This window comes from Micropterus salmoides, unplaced genomic scaffold, assembly GCF_014851395.1.
Source record: "Micropterus salmoides isolate LMB-PRFRI ecotype aquatic unplaced genomic scaffold, ASM1485139v1 Ms_hic_scaffold_3, whole genome shotgun sequence".
Taxonomy (NCBI): domain Eukaryota; kingdom Metazoa; phylum Chordata; class Actinopteri; order Centrarchiformes; family Centrarchidae; genus Micropterus; species Micropterus salmoides.
The window spans coordinates 27,272,837-27,295,312 of NW_024042261.1; the positions used below are offsets into that span (position 1 = coordinate 27,272,837).

Sequence of the window (22,476 nt, forward strand, 5' to 3'; positions counted from 1 at the left end):
ACCGTGGTCATACACTGGACTTGGTTTTTTACCCTGGGTGTCAGCATTTCCTCTGTTAATAGTGGACATGACCAGTCTGACCACAGATGTATTGTTTTTAGCTGTGATTCGCCTGTTACTCATGCCGCCTCACCAAGCTCCGTGTGTTCCGCTTCTTTAATGAACAAAGTGTTTCAAAGTTTTGCGCATTCTTTTAGAGCCAAAGCCACACCTGTCTGATTCCAAACCAACAATCTGGTCGATCACATCAATCATTCTGCTTGTCGTCACTAAATTACTGCTCCTCTAAAGGTTAGGCCTACGTCTAAAGCTAGTAAGCAACCCTGGATAAATGACAGCATTCGCAGCCTAAAAAGGGAATGCAGGAAAGCAGAGCGCAGATGGAAAAAATCCAGTCTCCAAGTCCACCTCAGTCTGAAGGATTTATCAATTAATACAATAACTTGGTTAAGGATGCGAGAACACACTATTTTTTCTGAACTCATTTACTACATAAACACATCCCAGGTTTCTGTTTAAGACTGTGGATCAGCTGGTAAACCCAACCCCTCCTTGTGCCTCAGCTGGAAGTAATGATGACTGTGAATTGTTTTTATCTTATTTTACCAATAAGGTGGTGTCAATCAGAGCCTCTATTACCCCCGCGGCCTCTTACTCAGAGGTTTCTCACCAGCAACAAGAGAGTTTTAATGAGTTTTATCACATCGACTTGTCTGAGCTTTTAAAAACAGTATCACAAATGAGAGTGTCCTCCAGCCCTTGATGTAATACCTACAAAGTTTTTACTGAAAGTAATAGATTCTGTTTGGGCCCCATTGATCTCTGTTTTCAACAGCTCCCTATCTACTGGTTGTGTCCCTGATTATTTTAAAACGCTGCGTGAACCCCTTTAAAGAAACCTGGTTTAGATCCCTCCCCCACATAAGTTTAGACCAATTTCAAAACTGCCTTTTGCAAATTCTAGAAAGAATTGTGTCCAAACAGCTGCTCACTGTGCTGGAAATAACAAAATATTTGAAAAGTTTCAGTCTGGTTCAGGAAGTACCCACAGCACTGAGACTGCCCTGCTTAAAGTCACCAGTGACCTTTTAATGTCTGCTGATGAAGGTATGTCTCAGTCCTGGTACTCCTGGACCTTAGCGCAGCTTTTGACCTAGATGGTTTCATCCTACCTGTCAATAGGAGTTTTGCGGTCTGTACAACTATGTCTCCTTGTCGTCCAGTTAAATATGGTGTGCCTCGGGGTCGGTCTTAGGACCCATTTTGTTTTCCTTGTATCTGCTTCCCCTTGGACATATTCTCCATAAACATGGCATTTCTTTTCATATTTATGCTGATGATGACACACAATGTACTTGCCCGTCAGATCCACAGACCCTGGAATGCTGAGTTCACTTAACAAACTGCCTTTGTGAAGTTAAAAAATGGATGTCAAATAATTTCCTCCAGCTGAACTCAGACAAAACAGAAATCCTGGTCATCGGGTCCCAGCAGATGGCAAATCAAATACTGCCATCTGCTGGTTCCCTAGTAAATCACATTAAGCCTGTGGCAAAGAACCTTGGTGTTTGGTTTGATAGTAATTTAAATTTCGGCAGCACCCACAAAGCTTGTTCAATCATGTTTTTATCAACTTAGAAATATAGCAAAATTTGATTTATGTTAACTTTTAAAGACACCGAGACCATTTTACACGCCTTCATCTCATCATGCCTGTATTGCAACAGCCTTTTCACCTGTTTAACCCAAAATCTATTGCGACTCCAGACTGTCCAGAACTCAGCTGCCAGGCTTTTAACCAGAACAAAGAAATATGACCACATACTCCTATTTTAGCTTCATTACACTGGCTCCCAGTATGTTTTAGAATTGACTTTAAAATTCTATTGATCACTTTTAAAGCTCTTCATGGCCTCTCGCATCGCCTTGTTATATTTCTGACCTTTTAGTCCCATACACACCAGCACGTACCTTGAGATCCTCGGGCAGAGGTCTGCTATCTGTTCCAAGTCTCGACTGAAAACTAAAGGGGACTAAAGGGGACTAAAGCGTTTGCTGTCAGGGCCCCGAGGCTCTGGAACAGCCTGCCCGAGGAAATCAGGTCGGCTGAGTCAGTGAACTCTTTTAAGTCCCTTCTTAAAACATACTTTTATAGGAGAGCCTTTCCCGATCTTATTTGATTTTATTTTATCCCTTTTATTTTTATTGTATTTTACTAATTTTATATTTATCTGTATTTCAGTCTTTTCAATGTTTTCTTGCTTTCATCTTGTATTGTTTTGTATTATTGTCTCTTGGGTATTATTGTCTTTACACTTGTTAAAGCACTTTGTAACTTGTTTTTGAAAAGTGCTCTACAATAAAGATTATTATTATTATCATTACTTAATAATTACACAGTTCCACTGATCTGACTTGAAAATCTCCCAACTGGAGGTGTTTCATATCATATTTAAACTATATCAGTGAAACTGGGCTCTATGTTCCACATTATGAATATTTTTTACTTTTACTTTTTTAAGGACCATACATCTTACTACAAACACTGCGTTCAGAAACCGCTTGTTAACTTATATGAAGGCAGAGCTTGACTGTCTCCACAGTAACGTTTCAGGACTAAAGTAAGAATAAGTTACAGCATTTCAGTGCAAAGTGAACATGAACGCTACCTCATTGTGTTAGCAAGCTAACTTCAAGTAACATTAACGTTAGCCTTTCTGTTAACATTACTGCGCCTGAAAACAGAACTTTTGTGTGTTGACGACTGTCTGGAAAGGTTTCAGCCACTGGTGATATGTTACATTAGTTAACGTTAGCATAACAGGAATGCGGCAAACTGCCTGCACATACTGCCTCCGGTTATCCCAGTGTATGGTTATAAAATAAGTCACAGAACAGAAAAAAACATTTTCAGAGCACTGCAAAGAAAGCTGGGTTCTCTCTAACTTTGTAATTAGTATAATTAACAGTTTTTCAATCAACATTGGGCAACGGGCTTCCCGTTTGGTGGGCATGTCAGAGGTGTTACCGAATCAGCAGCAACACATTTGTTAACACAGCTGCGGTTAAAAATGCAGTAAAAATCAGCGTGCTTGCATACACAACTGTGTGTACAAGGAACTACCGTTTCCCTTTAAAATATATGTTCTGCTACATTTTGTCGCTGAATTCAGCCTAGATCCAATGGTGACGTCAAGGTCCTCCAGTCGCGCCCTATGGTCGCACCCTCGCTCACGCCACGCCCCCTTCATATTTCAGCATCAGTTGGCGCCAAGATTTAATGACGTGGAAAGTTCTGACGTCATCGGTCACGTGGATTGTCATATATCTATATATAAGCGGCAACACGCGCTTTGTGAAAGTAAAACGAGAGTCGACGTCGCATATGGAATGTCCCGTCATTTATTTGGACTGTGGTAAGTCTCTCCTGCTTATTAATCCACTGTTTTGTATTTTAACAGAAACAGTGTTGTAGAATAACTTGATATTGATGTTCACCATAAACTCCAGCTGGCTGGTTTTTATCTTTAAACAGAATTCCCGAAGGGCTAAAGTGACCGAGTTGATGGCTAGCTTAAATGTGCCATTAATTGAGAAGCTAACATTAAGTTGTTTTGGATAAAAGCGTCTGCCAAATGAGTAAATGTAAAATTGACAGTCTTGTCTCAGTAATGTTAAGTTAAAGAAACATTGCTATAGGTGGTGGTATTGACAAACTTATGTTTAGGGATTGGTATTAAATGAGCCCCAGGGCTAAATTATTAAAGATTGTAATGTTGGTAACTGTTATTGATAAGCTGCAACTTTACTGGTTCTTTTATCTCTGCTTCTCGAGTTTTGGTGTAAGTTAGTTTAATGTAATGCTGCAGCATTTGCCTTATACACACCAAGCAAAGTCAGCAGGCCTTAGCGCTGAAATGGAGGTGGGGCCAGTAAAATGAATCCGGTGGAGTGTATTCCACTTGTATACTAAATACATTTAGTCATTAACTCATACTCTTATCCAAAGTAACTTACAATTGCTAATATGCTAAAGGAGGCACGCCTCTGGAACAACTATAAGTTAGGTGTCTGCTCAGGGACACATTGATGCATGTGTCAAATTGAAATCGAATGCAGGTCTCACCAAAGGCATGTTCTTATCCAATGCTCATTACTGTATGTAGACTTATTTAGCAAGTGTAGGTTTTGGGTGTAGTTCCATTAACATCTTACTCTAATTGTTGTTTCACAGATGTGGTAATAATGTTCCAAAATTATGTGGAATTGCATATTTCTTTACTGGAAAATTACATTTTTAGTTGTATTTAAAATATTAAAGTCTAATCCCTATAATAATTTAAAACAACCCGCAGTTACTATGGACACTTCAACATGTTTATTTATTGGAAGTCATATATCATCTCTATATAACAATGTTATCGCACATTGAATATTTTTCCTCATGCCGTGCAGTCCTACCTCATGCCCGTTAGAGAGAATATCCAATACATTCCATCAAACTCATTTTTGACAGCTATTTCCGGTCCCCCCACCCCACCGGATGTCTGTATGTAACTGATAAGAGGGGGGCATCCGGTCCCGCCCCAACCGGAAATATGGCTGTATGTAACTGATAAGAGGGGGTTCATCCTGTCCCCCCCGCCGGAAATATGTCTGTATGTAACTGGTAAGAGGGGTGCATCCTGTCCCGCCCCAACCGGAAATATGTCTGTATGTAACTGATAAGAGGGTTGCGTACATCCTTCCATTGTGTGTTTTTCATTGATTTAAAGACTTTATTAAGTAATACAACTTGAATGAATTAACTAGGAGGTGTTTGTGACAATAAATTTATCATTAAAAAAGTATAGCAGTGAGTTATAAGTAAAAGGAGGAATCTCCGGGGCCAGCAAAGGATCAGTAGGAGGTTTCTTTGGAATCAAGTCAGTCTTTATTATTAAACAAGTGAAGAATAAATTGAAATAATGACAGCAAAGCAGTAAAATGGTATAACGGTGAGTAAAAATTACCTTCAACAGCATGCAGCAAAATAAGAGTGAGTTCCAAAATTAAACTTTGTAAAATCTTTGCTAAAGCTTTGTGTGACAAACTTACCATCATTTAAGAACTAAAGAATAAGATGAAATAATTACAGTAAAATAGTATAACAGTGAGTTAAAATTAAACAGCATTTTTTAATTACCTTCAAAATCTTTGCTAAAGCTTTGTGTGACAAACTTACCATCAGTAAACAAGTGAAGAATAAATTGAAATAATGACAGTAAAGCAGTAAAATGGTATAACGGTGAGTAAAAATTAAACAGCATTACAAATTACCTTCAACAGCATGCAAAATAAGAGAGTGTTCCAAATTACTTTGCTATTGCTTTGTCTTACAAACTTGCCATCATTATCACTCCAAAGCTGTAGCCTAGAGTTTCCATGAGCCAATGACAAGAGACTAGGAGGGGTTACCATAGGCCAATGATGGGAGTCTGTGAAAATAAAAGGAGTCCATTTAGTCATTCAGAATCATATAACGAAACTATTCCAAAACAACCTAAACATGAGCAAGAGAGCAGTCAATTCGAAGATGATCAGCCAGACACCTGTAACGAGTTATCAAAACTCAACCCCAGGAGGAGCCCCGAAGAAACGAGTGTTGTACTTGAGTCGGATCCAGACGCCGCCACCCGATACACTTCATGAGGAATGGAATTTAGATTCAGGACGTGTCTGGGGGTATGCATTCAATTATGATGTAAACGAACTTTGTTTTTACCAGTTGGAGAAAGGTGAAACATTTGGACCCCTCACAGCAAAAGCAACGCTCACATCAACGGACTGGGCTGTGCTGACTCTGTTGGTTTTAAACAATCTGAAAGCCGCGACGTCCGAGGAACCTGCTACAAAAGACAAGGAGACTCAAACAACTGTGAGAATCAAGCAGGAAGTTCCACCCGTGTTTGTTCCTAAAAAAATTGTTTCCTGTAGTGTTTGGGAGACAAAAAGCTCAGCTTCTGGTAGATGGTTCTACCGTGCAAGCCATCAGAAGAGTGAAGGAGATGAAGCCTTGGATGAATTTGTCTTGCAGTATTTCAATACTGAATGTGGCGTGTTTCAGACTTCATTAAGGATACCTGTCGAGGTTTGGATGGAAATGATGTTTGAAAAAGCAGAAAAGCTAAAAGATCTCTTCAAAAAAAGTCAGACCTCCTGGGAGATTCTGCAAATGAAAAAGACTCTAACGTTCACAGAAGACTCCTCCTCCAACAACGCCCCCTAAGCCTGCCCCTAAGAAACACAATTTAAAGGAGGCCTAAATCTGAAATACCATGTCTTCGAGCCAGCAGACTCATAGAAAAAGCAACTCTCTACCTCTTCTACCACATCCAGGGTCAGAGGACAGCTACCCCTTCTACAACACATCTGGTGATGACCCATTTTAGCATGAGCAATATGCCTACTTGGTGGTGTACGGATCGAGAGCATGAGAGCCTCGATACTAATCCTGCATCAGCAGCAGCAACACAGCAGGCGCAGCGCCACTTCCAGCCCTCTGCTTCACCACCACCACTAGCAGGGCTGCCAGGGACCCCTTTCATGCTAGACACGGACTCTGGTTGCATCTCCCCTCTTTCACCACCTCCATCACCCTTCTGGCCTTCTTCTCCTTCTTCAACATCGTCGGTTCCGAGCGTCTCACCACCAGACTCTCCCAAAAGAACAGATGAGCCTGACGGGGTGCTCTCCGCCGTGTTTGTGAACACAGTGAAAACTGTGGTGCTTCGACTGCTGAAGAAAGTTCTATTTAGATATAGAAGTTCTATTTGTAACGGTTGTATAACGGCCACCCGAGCCAGATGCAACACGAGTGTCTGTTTGACATGCCTGACTACTTCCTCAGGCGGCATTATGATGAGGTGTTAAAGCGGCTCTGGACGGATCGTTTCATTGCTACCATTCAACGGGCGCTTCATGCGCGAAACATCCAAGTGTCTGTATACAGGGTCCATGGTGCTACCGAGGCCTTTCTTCACAACCTCAAAATGACACGACGCATCGGTGAGAAAATTGACAAATTGTACGACATGTTGATCGGAGAAGATGAGGCCAAGATCAAGGAGATGAATGAAGTTGCGGACTTTTGGAAGGGAAAAATTAATTGATAATGGGTGATTATTGTAGAAAATATGTTACATATTGTTGATTTTGTGAGTTATTGTGTAAAAAAAAAATTTAAAAATAAATAAAAATTACCTTGACTGAAGTGATAAGATTGCATATATATTTACCATATTGTAGGAGGGAGTGTATTGAAATTAACATTGACTGTGTTAGAGGATGATGTTTGTGAAAACTAATAATAAAAAAAATCATAAAGACTCTTGTATCCCGTTGTTGTTTTCAAATACCCTCAAAGAGAGCAGCAGGAAACATGTCTGAAAAACGAATTATGAAAAAAGTGTATTATAATCCATCACATCCGGCTAGTTTTGGCGGAGTAGACAGACTCCATAGAGCGTTACAGGATGAAATGGGAAAAAAAGTAAATGTAGAATGCGTCAAAGATTTTTTATCTGAGCAGGATTCATATACTTTGCATAAACCTGCCAGGATACATTTTGTAAGAAATAGAGTTTTTGTACCACGACCCCTAAATCAGTTTCAGGCGGATCTTTGCGATATGCAGGCTTTGGCTGAACACAATGATGGCTTTAATTATTTATTAACAGTAATTGATGTTTTTTCCAAACGGGCATATGCTAGACCCTTGAAGAAAAAAACAGGGGTGGAGGTCTCTAAGGCATTTGAGTCTATTTTAAAAGACAGCCGGAACCCTGAAAAGTTACAAACGGATGCGGGTAAAGAATTCTTTAACAAGACTTTTGAAAGATTAATGACAAAACAAGGTATTAATCATTTTGCAACGGCCAGTGACTTAAAAGCGTCAGTGGTTGAAAGGTTTAACCGTACGCTAAAAACGCGAATGTGGAGGTTTTTTACAGCTACAAACACCCGTAGATACTTGGATGTCTTACAGAAATTGCTTGAAAGCTACAATAATAGCTTCATAAAAGTATAAAAATGACGCCTATGCAGGTCACGTCAGAAAATACCTCTCAAGTGTTTGAAAACCTGTACGGTACATTTCCTATTAGGCGCAAAAATGATTTAAAGATGAAATTTAATGTAGGGGATTTGGTAAGAATATCAAAACTGAGAGGAGTGTTTGATAAAAAATATCAACAGAGTTATACAGATGAACTTTTTACAGTGACAGAATGCATTCCTCGTCAACCCCCCGTTTATAAACTGAATGATTATGACGGAGAGCCTATACAGGGTACATTCTATGAAGCGGAATTGCAGAAAGTTTTGATTTCTAAGGACAAAGCATTTCCGGTTGCAGAAATCTTAGAGGAACGTAGTATCAGGGGAGAAAAGAAATGCTGGTGCGCTGGAAAAACTGGCCTGAGAAGTTTAACAGCTGGGTCAAAGCAAGAGACCTAAAAATATATAAAAAACAGATACATTTGATTTGTAGTCATTACAACATGGATCAAGCCTCCGGAGAGGGGTTTTACGTGACTTTACCTTCCAACGCCAGTCTCGAAGTATTTAAAAATAATACGAGCTCTAGCTACCATGTAGATTTAGCGCAGCATCTTAATTTAGAGGGACGGTGGCAAGTGGCCTTGACAGAGATTTCATATCCGCATACCTGGTTTAACATATCTAATGGGGATGCCTACTTTGATTGGAGGAATAAACCCTCAGAAGGAGAGTCAGACAGTGAGGTCCACCGTCAGAGGTTTAGGGGAGGATATTATCACAACATAGAGCAGCTCAGGCTCGAGCTGCATGCATTTCTTAGAAAAATTGGCTCCGATATTTATTTTGTCTTTAGTACCATTCAAAAGAGATTTGAATTTCAGGCAGGGGGGCAATTTCACCTCCGTTTTTATCCTCCTGTTGCTTACATGTTGGGGTTTGAACCGGGGAAATGGTTACAGTTCAATCAGAGGATGGCACCCTACCCAGCAGATATAAAAGCTGGTATGTCCCATCTATATGTCTACAGTGATCTGGTTCGACATCAGCTGGTTGGCGATACATACGCTCCGCTCTTGAGAACGATCGATATACAAGGAACATACGGGGACGTCATCACACAATATTTTAATCCCCCCTGCTACCTTCCAGTGATCAAGAATCACATTGAAAACATTCACATAGAGATTAAAACGGATCAAAATACACCGGTGAAGTTTACTTTTGGAAAGACTATTGTGAAACTCCATTTTAGACCTTCAAAAAACTTTGCAACTTCTGTGACAAAATGATACATCATACCCGCGATCCTCACCGTTTTGTGAGCTATTATGAAAATCAAGTAGGGGGTGCTCTCCCTGGTTTTAGCGGGGCTCCCGTGATGTACGGGAGAGGCATAGGGTCTATATTCTCAAAATTATTTCGTTTTGTTGCACCGCTGATGAAAAGAGGTTTTGCCATTGCTAAGCCTCATCTTAAATCAGCCGCTAAAAACATAGCCTCAGAGGTGATAACCCACGCCGTTGGTAAATTAGGTGATCGCTCGGCCCAAGGTGTTCAAGAAGGGTCAGGCAGCATGATGGTGTTGGCTCGAAGAGCAAGGAAGAGACCGCCAGGGCGGCGTGTAAAAGCAGGGCATATAAAAAGAAAAAGATCAGTTGAAAAAAGTAAGACCAAGAGGAAGCACACTAGCAGAAGGGCCTCTGATATATTTTAGAAAAGATGGCTCTTTTACATCACAAATCGGCCGAATGCACTATGGGGGAATTGGATTTATTTTCAGCTCCTATGACACAGCTCTCTATCGATGAAAAGATTTACACAGAAGTCATGCCTCTGTCAGCCATTACTGATGGAGGTCCCGTTGAATTCTTTATCCCCGGTGACGGGGAAAAATATTTGGATTTGAACGACACCCTGTTACACCTGCGTTTGAAAATTACGAATGCGGATGGATCAGACCTGGCTGATGATGCCTCTGTGGGTCTCATCAATTATCCCCTAAATACAATCTTCAGCCAATGCGACGTTATTTTGGGAGATAGACTGATTTCACAGTCCAGCGCTACACACCCCTACAGAGCAATGATCGAAACCCTGCTCAACTATTCTGAAGATACTCTAAAAAGCCAGTTCACCGCCGGATTATTTTACAAAGACACAGCGGGGTCTATGGACTCAGTGGTGATAGATGATGGGCCAAACAAAGGATTAGTACAGAGAGCTCAATTCAGTGAAGAATCGAAGGAGGTACACCTGTTGGGCCCTCTTCATAGTGACATTTTTTTCAGCGAGAGGCTTCTCCTGAACTCTGTGGATTTAAGAATTAAGCTAACCAGGGCTAGCGATGCCTTTTCTCTCATGGCTGGGGCAGCCAGTACTTACAGATTAAAAATACTGGGGGCTTCTCTGTTTGTTAAGAAAGTCACTGTATCCCCAGCAGTGCGATAGGTCATGCATCGGCCTTAATGAGGGGAACGCCCTCTACCCCTTATCCCGTGTGAATGTCAAAACCTATTCTATACCCGCGAATTCACGGATATGCAACCAAGAAAATCTCTTCCTAGGAACGTTACCTAAATATCTAGTTATTGCCATGGTAAACCACGAAGCCTTCACAGGAAAGAGAGACCTGTCACCTTTCAATTTTATACACAATGATGTAGAATACATGGCATTGTGTCAGGACGGGAGACAAGTCCCAGCCAAAGCTTTCCAGCCTCAATTTAACCACGGGTTGTCTGTCCGAGAATTTTATAATATGTTTACCGCCACAGGGAGACATCTAAAAGATTTACCTCTGAGCATCAACCGGGAAGAATTTCAGCAAGGTTACTCTTTGTTTGTTTTCAACCTCAATGCCAGTGAAGACAGCGACGCTTTGTCAACCATTTCCAACGGGAGTTTAAGACTTGAAATGAGATTCCGAGTGCCCTTACCTCATACCACAACTCTCATTGTTTACGCGTGTTACGAATCTATTCTGGAAATAAATTCAAAACGACAAGTGTTGGTGGACTATTACTAAAGCAATATGAACAACCATGAATTGGAAGGAATATTGCGACATTTACTTGGAGATTCCTTTTGTGGCGTGTGGGCTTCGGATCAGTTACCTTTACTGAGACAGTCCTTTAGACTACCTGCTTATGATAGTTAACACCCACCCTGCACACGAGCCTGGGGAGCACTGGCTGGCGCTCACTCTTGAGGAAGGTCAGAAAGCTAGCTTTTTTGATTCTTTTGGATTCTCACCAGAGTTTTCACATTACCCCAAAAGTATCTTGGAATTTTTAAAAAACGCTGTGAAACCATTTCATATCATACACATCAGTTTCAGCATACACTGTCTACCACATGTGGTCAGCATTGTGTGTTCTATTTGTGTCATCGAGCCTGCGGTCTATCTTTTGAGAATGTGCTGTCTTTGTATCATGATGATTTTACAAGAAATGATTCTATGGTATCCAATTTTGTGAAAAAATATCAACGTTGTATGAGGCAACAAAGAGCCGCATCTTTTCACCACACAGTTTGTTCTTTACAAATGTTCAAAGACTGTTATAAGTTATAAATAAAGATGAATCTTGAGACAAATAACTTTAGCTTGAATTGTTTTTATTATGGGTTAAAATTAAGCCATCGTGGAGCAAGGGGGGTGAGTTTCTTTCTTTTTTCTCTTCTTGAGGGTGGCGAGGCGTCCACCTCTTCCCACTGGGGGGTTAAAGATGCTCGTCTGTGTTTTCTTCCCTTCTTAAATAGTAAGGGCTGTGTCTCATCATCCTCTCCATCCCTGCGAGGGGCACGGGGTGTCTGCTTTTTCCTTCTTCCCCTCTTTATCGGCAGGGACATCACCTCCTCCTCATCTTCCCGGGGTCCTACCGTTTGAAGTTGCCTATATTGCTCTCGAGCTTGAGGGTTGCTCATCATTGATAAAGGGATGTTGAGTTCTGACAAAGTATTCAAAAAACCTGTCCATCCCTTAGGAGGCTGGGATTTTTTAAGGGAGACGGTCAGACTTTTAAACAAGTCAAGCAGGTGTGAACCTTTCACAACATCTCCGTTATACACAAACTCTCCCCTGGGAGTCCACCCACCTCGGCTCTTGGTTAATTTCTTTATGATGTACTGTGCATTGTTACGATAGCGAGCCGGCAAGTTTTGTACAACCTCCCTTGCTGTTTCATCCAGTTTCTTGTCTTCTTCTTCTTCTTCTTCTTCTTCTCCTCCTTCTACGCGCTGCTTCAGTGCCTCAGAATCTTTAGCTACTGTCAGAGTAATGTGGCGTTCTTCCTTCTCTCCTTGTTTGACCAGAGCTAGGTATCTTTGCAGCAGGGCATTGTATTTCTTAATTTTTTCATAAGCGTTCATACCATCCTCGTTTAGTATTGCCCTCATTTTTTCATCCAAATCATTTTCTACCGTATGTCTCATTATTTCAGCGTTGGATGCAGATGGTACAGAATGATTCAGCCGGTTTAGTTGCTGAGGCGTCACCAAAAACATTTTCTGACTCATGATTTATCTATTAATTAGCCCTCCCAAAATGACAGGAAGGATTGTTGAAAGAAGAGGTAACAGAAAGCCTCCAGACTGTTTTGTCAGAGCCTTATGTTTGGTTTTAAGACTTGTTTTTTTATTAGCCAGCAACCTTATAATTTTCTTTTGTTTTTTGAGTTTGTTATATTGAGCTGAGGTCATAGGAATGTTTCCTTTTAAAAGATTCAAAGAGAGTTCACACAAAGACTGAAGAAAGTCCGATGAGCAATTGTTGAGAATATCTTTACGCTTTTGAGGCGTGGCGTGACATAAAGCCCTCAGTAAAGGCGCATTCCTTTTTAAACGTGCTGACATGTTGGCTCAGGACTTTGATTTGGGAAGATAGACAACGGGCCACTGGTGGGGTAGCACTCCTGATCTTAGTCTGTAAGTTTCTGGGCAACTAGGTGTGAGGTCCAAGATTAAATACCCGTGAGGATCTTTGGTAGCATCTTCAAAACTTTCTAAGAAAAAGGCTTTTCGTCCAGGAAATATTTGTTGAGCTAATATACTCATCTGTAATCTATCTCGAGGGTTTTTAAACAAAACCAAATAGTTACTATTTAAACTAATTGTCCTACTGTGCTTTCCACGGTGAAATACATTTTGAGTCAACATGATGACACTCATTTTTTTGTGGTGCCTGTACTGTGTGAAAATTTTCACAACTTCAGGGTGATCAGAGGCCTGGAAAATGACATCATCCAAAATTATAAGATGATCTTGATCAGGTGGGAATAGAATTTCATCGTCAAAAGAATCAGGCAATCCTTCAACAAATTTGATCTTTTTATTCTTCTGCTGCAGTTCAGTGTACATCGGTTGATAAGAAGTAAAAATCCAAACAATATTACTAGGCATGTTGTCGATGACATGATTACAGGATTCCAACACAGACTTTACAAAATAAGTTTTACCGGACCCGCTTGGCCCCACAATTTGACAGGAGAAAGGTGTTCTTAGTCTAGGGTCAAACTCAATTTCATTGGATGAAAACATTTTTTTCTTCAATAGCCAAAAGGCAGGGTTTGACCTTGGCTCAGTAACCGTCTCTTGTCATACACCACTCTAAACTTTTTCTGGAATGATGAGTTTCTAAGGAAAAACCCCCTTTTATCTCGTACAATATTGTGCTGAGGTGTTTCAATTACACCCCCATCATCAGAGTTTAGCACATAATTCTCCACCAACTGTTTGACACTGTTAAAGTTAACTTGTTCACAACAATCATGCGTTTGAGTGATACCCTTTACACGAAGTACTACTTTGTTGTTACGAGTCTGGTACGCATAACTTTTAGGACCCGCGGCCGCGAATTCTTTTATGCTATCACCATCTAACTCATCAGTCAAATCTCCCATGTAATTACCCAGGTCAAGCCGTCTCTCCCCCTCTTTTGTGACATAGATAATACTGTCTGTATCATAATACAAGACCCTCTCCTGCAGCTGCTCCAAATAACTGTACAACTTTAGACGCCCATAAGCTGTGGTGAAAGCAGCTATAAAGACGTTGTCTACCTTGTTTGGAGGGGCAATACATTGCTCACCATAACTCCACTGCAACAATGCTGTTTTGTCGTTGACAAAGGAAAAGTATTTAACTTTATATTTTCCAGAAAACATAAAGTTAAAAAACTCTTCAGGGTCAGTGATTAGTTTAGTCTGTGTCTGATTCGAGCGTTGTGCAAATTTCCCCCAGAATGTGTTGAGACATAATTTGGAGACTTGTCTTTTTGCAGGATTCGGATGAATTTTAGACGCATCCAGCAAAACACCCTGATTGGTCTGATAGTCTTTGATGTACTTTTCTCGGGCTGCCTGATCTTTGGCTTCAGGGGGGTAACCTGAAGCTTCCTGTTTACCCTTCAGAAAAGTGTGCATGTACTGAACAAAAATCGAGTCGCTCTGTCTATCAAATTGCCATACCTCTGTGATCTCAGCTACCCGATACCCCATCTCCAAGGCCTTGTTAAATTCAGGAGTGACCCAGACCCCTGTCATCGCTCTGTCCTCATCACTGTGTTGACATGGACCCTCCTGAAAATTAAGTTCAGCGCACGTTCGGCAGAGTGTGAAGACAAGTTTACCAGCTGCAGTTCTATAGGCAAAACAGGAAAAAATAAACCCTGTGGTGGACAGATTTTGGCTCTGATTATTCCAAAGTAGCTTTGGGGTTCTTTGAAATCTTTGTAGATTATTTTGGGTGCCCCAAAGGATAGGGAAAGTTACAGTTGACATAGGGATACAGCGATGTCACATCAAAGTAGTCTACCGTTTCATTAGCACCCGCAGTGTGTCTCAACTTTACTGCACAGGTTCGACCCCCATACAAAGCTTCGCGGGGTGAGAGAGGTTGAGGAGCTTTATACTGTTTGAGAAAATCTTTTAACCCCTGATGTGATTTTTTCATCTCGGTCCATGTGTGCTCTCTCATGACAATCACTTTAGCATTGTGGATGGCCTGTAACTCACGTAATTTCTCCTCGCTCCTCGCATGCATCTCCTCAAAAGGGTAGCCGGTCAAAGGATTGGTCTCATGAGCTTTGAAACAACTCGGACAGCCATGGAAAAAACATCCCAGAAACTCCCATACATATTTCACACCTTGGATCTCTGCAAAACCATCTACAAAGTATTTTCCTAGTTGTTTTTCCCCCTCATTTAAAGCATGTTGAATGAAGATGTTTTCGGTGCTAGCCACCCAATGCAGCCACTGTATGCCTGCGTTCGAATACGTTTTGAACTGGCGTGTGTAGTTATTGGGATCGGGGATGGCCAAACTTTTAGGAGGAAGGAAGTTGGTCACAAACACTTTCATGCATGCAGATGCTATAGTCGCGCGGCTAAAAGGGTCAACCGCTGTTTCATCAATATACTGTTTTCTGAACAGCTTGCATCCCTCTGCGAGAATCTCAACATCGTTTTCACAATAGAGGCGGGCCTCTCTCATGAAATCAAATGTACCGCGCGCGCCGTCTCGTACCAGGTGTTAAAGTCTTTCAGCTGTACCGTAGTCATGCGTTCTGTACCGTACATTTTTGGCTCCGGGTAGGGACCTGTGTAGGTCAAATGGGCAGGTGAGCTAAAATTATGGGGAAAATAGCCTTTAATTCTGTCATCAAAACCGAGAGCTTTTGGCATATCGGCTAAACGCATGGAAAGAAAGGACAGTGAGTCAATGTATTTTTGATTAAAATCAGGATCTGTCATACAGATGACTTTTGAACCTTGCAAAATCAAAGAGGGTTTTAATGCTTGTTCAAGCATGGCGTTGAGGAGTAGGTAGGAGTCAAAACCTCGAGCATTGTGAGCAATAAACACAGCATTTTTGTACAGAGGGCGTCTGAAATGCGTGAGAAACTCGTTGGCACAATTTCTGCCTTGAGAGCTCCATGTTTTGCCATCTAACGTTTTTGTACACACCAAAAAGGGTATGTGAACGCCATTTTCATTGACGTATGTTTCAAAATCATAAAACACCAATTTTTCTGTGTGTTTTGTTTCAGGTGGTAGTGTCTGGATGTAGCATTGGTGCATCTCCCTCTTATCTGTAACGTCAGAGGTCAACTTCTCACCACAGATTTTACACTTCACCGCAGGACATGTGTGTGGTTTACCTTCACCACTCATCGCTGAGTAGTAAAGCTGTGCACATTTGTTACATTTTTTGTACAACGAGCACGTGCTGGCTAATTTTTTGGTCTGGGCCTCTCTGTAGGCTCTTTGTGCTTTGTCAGACAGAATTCTGAACGACATGTCCTGTTACACTCTTTACACACAATAGGCTGGAACCCCTTCTGATTACAGGTAGGGTCAAAGCAAACGGAACAATGAGCAGGGCATCGGTGACTCAGCACACCGTTGTACCCTGTGTAACAGTACTCACACAGATATGGGGAACCCAGAAAGGCCTTTAGATTTTTTATACCATAGTAGTGGTTCTGAAAGAGAAACAAAAATAGGGTTTTACTCTGTCTTGGGCTTTTGGTCATGAATTTACAGAGGGCCCTATCGTCGTCTCCTCTATAAAACACTACAATTTTGCAGTCCAAAGCACGTTCAAATCGCGTGATGTCGCTTAAGGCTACAGGTGTCTGTTCATCCATTCCCACTTTGTTTTGAATCTCTCTGCCGCATTCAAGAGCCTGTCTATCGTTGAGGAGGGGATGTAGAAGATGAGCCAGACAGACGGCGAAACACAAGTGATTCCCCTCGTTTTCTACAATGTACAGAAAGCGTTGTTTTTTTTTTAAGATTTCGCTTGTAACATTTTATCCACCATTGCTCTTTTACCCGCGCCTGTAGGGCAGGTGATCACTTGGAGAACCAGTTCTAGATCACCATCTGTCATAATGGTCCAATTGGATTGTACTATGCGAAGCAAAAGTCTTTCAAAACCCGCTAAATTGTCAACATCACCATCCTGTAAGATAACTGATACATTATTACGGAGATTTTCACCTCTTAGCTCCAACTGCACCACATCTTGGGGTCTCCTGTGTGACAAGGCTTGTTGTAAAATCGCATCTACCTGCTCCAGTGTACCATTGTAAAACTGAGCATAATCCACAACACCCTCTGAATTGGTTGGAGAAGGAAAGCGCAACACCTGACGTATTTCATAATTACAGAATCTATGTCGTGATATGACTCTTGCTTGAGGTGCCACAGGGTCATTATTTTGAGACACGCTGCCCCCTTGCTGTTGCAAGGGAGGAGTGTTGGCTACCTGCTCCATGAGGGGGAGTTAATGGGGGTCTGATAGGTCGAGGATGTAGAGGGGTTTAAGGCAGGGATTGCATTATTTTCAAGCTCGGAGAGAGCATTTTGTATTTGAATCAACAGGTCTGGAGACACAGATGAGTTTAAGACAGGAATATGCTCGGGTTCGGGTAAAGAGGGGATGTTGTTTTGGTGAAAGGGTTCATTCATTTGGTTGATTTCATCTAATAAAGCAGTTGGTATTTCATTTTCTAAGCGTTCCAGATCAACGAGAGCTTGATTTATAGCGTGTAACGGATCTAAGAACTGACTGGAGGAGGTCTCGTTTTCAATTACACTATTTTCAGTTATACCATTTTGAAAGTTTGACTCATTCTGATAATGTCGATCTACCTCGTCTGATAAACTCTGCCTAAGCCCTAACGGTTTGTTTTCATCCATTATCATAAAATCAAAACACACTTAAACCTTAAAACAGACACTATAAAAAACAGGATAAACACGTTTATCTAACTATTGCAAGTGAAAATCAACAATAAAAACAATTACCAAATGAAACAAACAAAAAAAAATCATTTAAAACAAATTCAGATAAATCACCTTACTAATTATGATCACTGTAGACAGCCAGCATTTCACCCATTAGTCGGAAAGCATTACTCATTAGAACTAGTTGTTCATGGGCAGTCCGACAGCAATTCTGACAGCCTCTCACGGATCGTCGGGGTCTGTTTGCTGGAGGGACACAAAAACAAAGACACTTTAACCTCTTTTGTGTATTTTAATACAGAAAGTCAGGCATCACCCCTACAAATCACTACATTAATACTTTATAGCAAACAAGCAAACTAGTTTTTTAACTAAATACCCTGAATGTCAGACATCAGTACCAAAACACTGTAGAAGTGCAAAACAAACGAACAAACACCACAGTAATAGCCTACTTTATGAAAAAGAAGCAAAATAGCTTTTAGAGTCAGGTTAACTCATAAGACTACTTTCTGCATAGAACATTTGACATGCTGTTGTATTTGAGAAAATAGTGTGGAATACTTTTAACTCATTAATTGTATAGCCTAATAATCAGCAACATGGTATCACGGGAAACTGTGTATATAGGCTATACTTTTTTTATGACTGCATATTTGCTAGGTTAATGGTTTTAGAGCGTTATAACAATTTACTTACTGCTGCTCCTACTACTGCTCCTGCTGCTGCTGCTGGTTGAAATGAGCCTTCTACGGTGTTCCCTTTTCCGAGGTCCGTTGTTCGGTATAGGCTCAGTCTGATTCAGCGGCGTACACGGTTCTGCTGGGTCCGGATGAATGATTTCCTCCGCTATCAGTCCCCGCGCTTCTACCGGTGATCCGTTACGTGACCTCCCATCTGCGGCCTGACTGGAGCGCTCTACATCATCGACGGGTGATTCCGGGGACAAATCCGGCTCAACGTGTTCCGGGGAGCCCGGTGTTATGTACTTGCGGTACCGAAGCCGAGGGCTGATCCGATTCCGGAACCGGACCGTTCTCCTCGTAATGGTAGGGGAGAGACCCTGCATAAAGTACCGTTCACAATCGCTCGCACCATCTGTGGTGTAATGAAAGAAAAGTACTGTTACCACATCTTAAAAGTTTGTAAATAAATAAATAAAACCTACACACTGATTAAAAGTTAAGGTAACCTTACTTACCGACTTCTCCTGTGAGATCTACAACCTGCGCTGATGGAATGCCATTCTCCCTTGTAGAACCTATTTCCTCGCCTGAGTACAAATCTGTAAAAACAATATACAAAATACACATCAGGATAGTACACTTTAAATTTAGAACATTTCTATTTCACTCTAGTACATAGAAGGCCCTCTTACCTTCAAGTTGATATTCGGTTGAATGAAGCCCATTGTCGATCAAGTCAAAAACTGTTAATTGAAAACACGCAGGAATGAAAATACAAAGTGTCGATTTTTGCTATTTCTTAGTTGGAGGAAAGGCTGAATGCGTACCGTGTTCTCTTTGAAGGGTCATCGCTCTGGTTTCAAGTCACTAGTGTGAAGACCTCTGGATTTCTGGTAGGGTACTTATAGAAGTAAGAAAACAAAAAAAACACACGAGTGCTGCTCTGCATGTGGGAGATAACTGATGAGGGGTTGGGGCCGTTACTTCTGGTACAACCAGATTATTATTTAGTTCCAAACTCTTGTCTCCGGCTGATAAAAATAGCTTCCTGTTTCAAAAACGAACTCACGAACTCTGTCTGATAAAACCAGACCGTTTTTTAACATCCGGAGTCTGGGTTATAGATAACCAAAGTTAATAACTGGTCTACAAGATTACCTGAGGATGGCAGCTAAACACACAACACGCCTCATTGAGAAAACAGAGGGAGGTGTTCCAGACTCCCCAACACGACTCGTTGAGAAAACAGAGGGAGGTGTTCCAGGACTCCCCAACACGACTCGTTGAGAAAACAGAGGGAGGTGCGGGGGTGGAGCACATTCCTCAATTCACCCCACCCTATGCTACACCAGAATGAGAGAGGACAGAGAAGAGGAGACACAGACTCTAGAAGGATTAAAGTTTTAAGACTCACAAGTTTAAGACTAGGCTACAGCTTTGGAGTGATAATGATGGCAAGTTTGTAAGACAAAGCAATAGCAAAGTAATTTGGAACACTCTCTTATTTTGCTGCATGCTGTTGAAGGTAATTTGTAATGCTGTTTAATTTTTACTCACCGTTATACCATTTTACTGCTTTACTGTCATTATTTCAATTTATTCTTCACTTGTTTACTGATGGTAAGTTTGTCACACAAAGCTTTAGCAAAGATTTTGAAGGTAATTAAAAAATGCTGTTTAATTTTAACTCACTGTTATACTATTTTACTGTAATTATTTCATCTTATTCTTTAGTTCTTAAATGATGGTAAGTTTGTCACACAAAGCTTTAGCAAAGATTTTACAAAGTTTAATTTTGGAACTCACTCTTATTTTGCTGCATGCTGTTGAAGGTAATTTTTACTCACCGTTATACCATTTTACTGCTTTGCTGTCATTATTTCAATTTATTCTTCACTTGTTTAATAATAAAGACTGACTTGATTCCAAAGAAACCTCCTACTGATCCTTTGCTGGCCCCGGAGATTCCTCCTTTTACTTATAACTCACTGCTATACTTTTTTAATGATAAATTTATTGTCACAAACACCTCCTAGTTAATTCATTCAAGTTGTATTACTTAATAAAGTCTTTAAATCAATGAAAAACACACAATGGAAGGATGTACGCAACCCTCTTATCAGTTACATACAGACATATTTCCGGTTGGGGCGGGACAGGATGCACCCCCTCTTACAGTTACATACAGACATATTTCCGGCTGGGGTGGGACAGGATGAACCCCCTCTTATCAGTTACATACAGCCATATTTCCGGTTGGGGCGGGACCGGATGCCCCCCTCTTATCAGTTACATACAGACATCCGGTGGGGTGGGGGGACCGGAAATAGCTGTCAAAAATGAGTTTGATGGAATGTATTGGATACTTCTCTCTCTCCGTGGGTCGGTCTTTCCAATAACCGTCACCAAATAATGTATCGATAGTGGTATCGTTAAAAACGGCCGTCCTTGTGATGCATCACTCCATGAAACCTCATCCCACCATCACCGCCTGCTCTCACACAGGTACAGCTGATCAGGACTCACCTCTGCAGGACCTTGACTCTGGTTCTGATACAGGTTGTGTTCAGTAAGCAGGTCTCTCGGTGTTGCAGCTGAAGGAGGTGATGTGTCACATGATGATGGGGAGCCTGGGATGTTCAGAAAGGACTTTGTGGCTCAACATCCGCGTCTTCTTCATGTGTCCACCTGTCCTGTGTCTTCTTTTTTTTTTCCACAGTTTAGTCTCTAGACTGGGAGAGCTTCGAGCAGTAAAACAACCGGCAGCTGTTCTGGCTCACAGCGTCCCCCTGGAGACCATCATCCCATCCGCAGCACCTTAAATAAGGTGAGTGGTGTCCAGGAAAGGGTCCTTGACTTCAGTCTGATCAGTCCTCGACTCTTGTCTTTGTGTTCCTAGAACACCCGGAGGCCATGTCCTGTCTGCTGCTGCTGCTCTGCGAGAGGTATGACAGGAACACACCTGGACATCGTCTTAGAGACTCCTGGGTCCCGTTAACGTCTGTTTCCCAGGCTAGTGAGAAGATGGTGACGAGAGTGCTGAGTTGTCCCTGTCACCAGTTCACCACCACCTGAGACCCAATCACGACAACACGCTGGAAAATCAAGGCCCAGCTGATCAAGAACAACCAGCGCCGCAAGAGAGGTGAGGACGGACAGACTGAGACAGAGGTGAGAACAGACCGAGATGGACGATGAGGACAGATTGATGAGGACAGAGGTGAAGACAAATGAATGAGGACAGATAGCACAGAGGTGAAGACTCTGTCTGGGTACCTGATGAACAGCGGTTGTGTGTCCTCCTCAGTTCTCAGTTACAGCAGTAACCCTGGAACAGATCCTGGAGCTCATGGACAACCTAGGCTGAGCCTGAGCAACACCAAGAACAGCTGTCAGTAACCACAGGCTTATTGATCGCTTCAGGAGATATGACACTCAGACCCCAATCCTTCAGGCTCTGCAGCACGTTCAGCAGCTGTGACGAGGTCCACAAGATGAGATGCGCGCACACAATGACGGTGATATCACTGTGGCGGCTGATGTCACTTCCTCCTCCTGCAGGAGTACAAAGACTCCTAGACCTAACCTCCCAAGTCCTGCCGTAAGGCTCCGGCCTCCAGCCTCGCTCCCGGGAAGGAGCGGCTCCGCCCAACAACAGGAGGAGAGTGCCTCCAGCAGGGCCTCTGTACGTAGCCCCACCTCCAGGCCTAAAGTCTTACATTGAAAAGTTTGTGTTCTAGGTCTTAAATAATTTTAACGGGTATTTATTTCCCAGCGCCTGTAATGCTACCTCTAATGCTCATTGAAATGGCCCCGCAGTGCTCGGAATGGTTTTTCCTCCGTGGTGGTGGTAGTTCTTTCTATCGCTGGTCCAAATATAATTTGCTGTATTACGACTACAAAGACCAACAGGCAGCTTTCGTGTTATTGCTGCAAATCTTTCGGATTGTACCACAGATATAAAACGGATTTATCTTCAGCTATGGGGAAGTGCAACCTGA

General features: G+C 41.8%; 2 long non-coding RNA genes across 2 annotated transcripts; both read right to left on the reverse strand.

Moving 5' to 3' along the window:
• Positions 1-16,289: 16,289 nt before the first annotated feature.
• Positions 16,290-18,772, reverse strand: LOC119883509. The gene is made up of 3 exons (XR_005440670.1): positions 18,489-18,772; positions 17,901-18,035; positions 16,290-16,519 (listed from the first exon to the last, which is right to left on the reverse strand). It is a non-coding gene; the product is annotated as an uncharacterized LOC119883509 (long non-coding RNA).
• A 64-nt stretch (positions 18,773-18,836) lies between these two features.
• On the reverse strand, positions 18,837-19,518 carry LOC119883517. Its single transcript, XR_005440674.1, has 4 exons — positions 19,303-19,518; positions 19,168-19,218; positions 18,991-19,074; positions 18,837-18,887 (listed from the first exon to the last, which is right to left on the reverse strand). It is a non-coding gene; the product is annotated as an uncharacterized LOC119883517 (long non-coding RNA).
• Between the last annotated feature and the right edge of the window lie 2,958 nt (positions 19,519-22,476).